This window comes from Penaeus monodon, chromosome 15, assembly GCF_015228065.2.
Source record: "Penaeus monodon isolate SGIC_2016 chromosome 15, NSTDA_Pmon_1, whole genome shotgun sequence".
In the NCBI taxonomy this organism is placed as follows: Eukaryota; Metazoa; Arthropoda; class Malacostraca; order Decapoda; family Penaeidae; genus Penaeus; species Penaeus monodon.
This window is the reverse complement of record NC_051400.1, coordinates 46667467-46667861: the sequence shown is the minus strand read 5'-3', so window position 1 is coordinate 46667861 and position 395 is coordinate 46667467.

Genomic DNA, 395 nt, shown 5'->3' with positions numbered 1-395 from the left:
GATTTTCAGTTGCCTCGTGCCAACTGCCCAGTGGCCATGGAGGCAGTTCGGAATAAAAGTAAAACACACAGCCTAGCACTTAATTTTGAATAAATCCTTACTAAATGTATCGGTTGGAATTGCAAGTGTTGTTCAGTGACAAGCATAAAGTAAAGCATTGTAGGAGAAGAAGACATATCTGTATACAAAGATTAGTAGTTATTACTAAAATAATAAATTTCACTCCACCCAAGCAGAACAGTCGTTTTTATTGTTATGTAGGTTTGTGTTCATGAAGAAACGCCCAATAAAATTCTGAGCTGAAGATTCATGTTGTCATATTAATGGGCTGTTATAGGGAGTCCCCGCCCACCCACCCCCCCGCTTGCACAGAAGTTAATACATGCACTCACTCA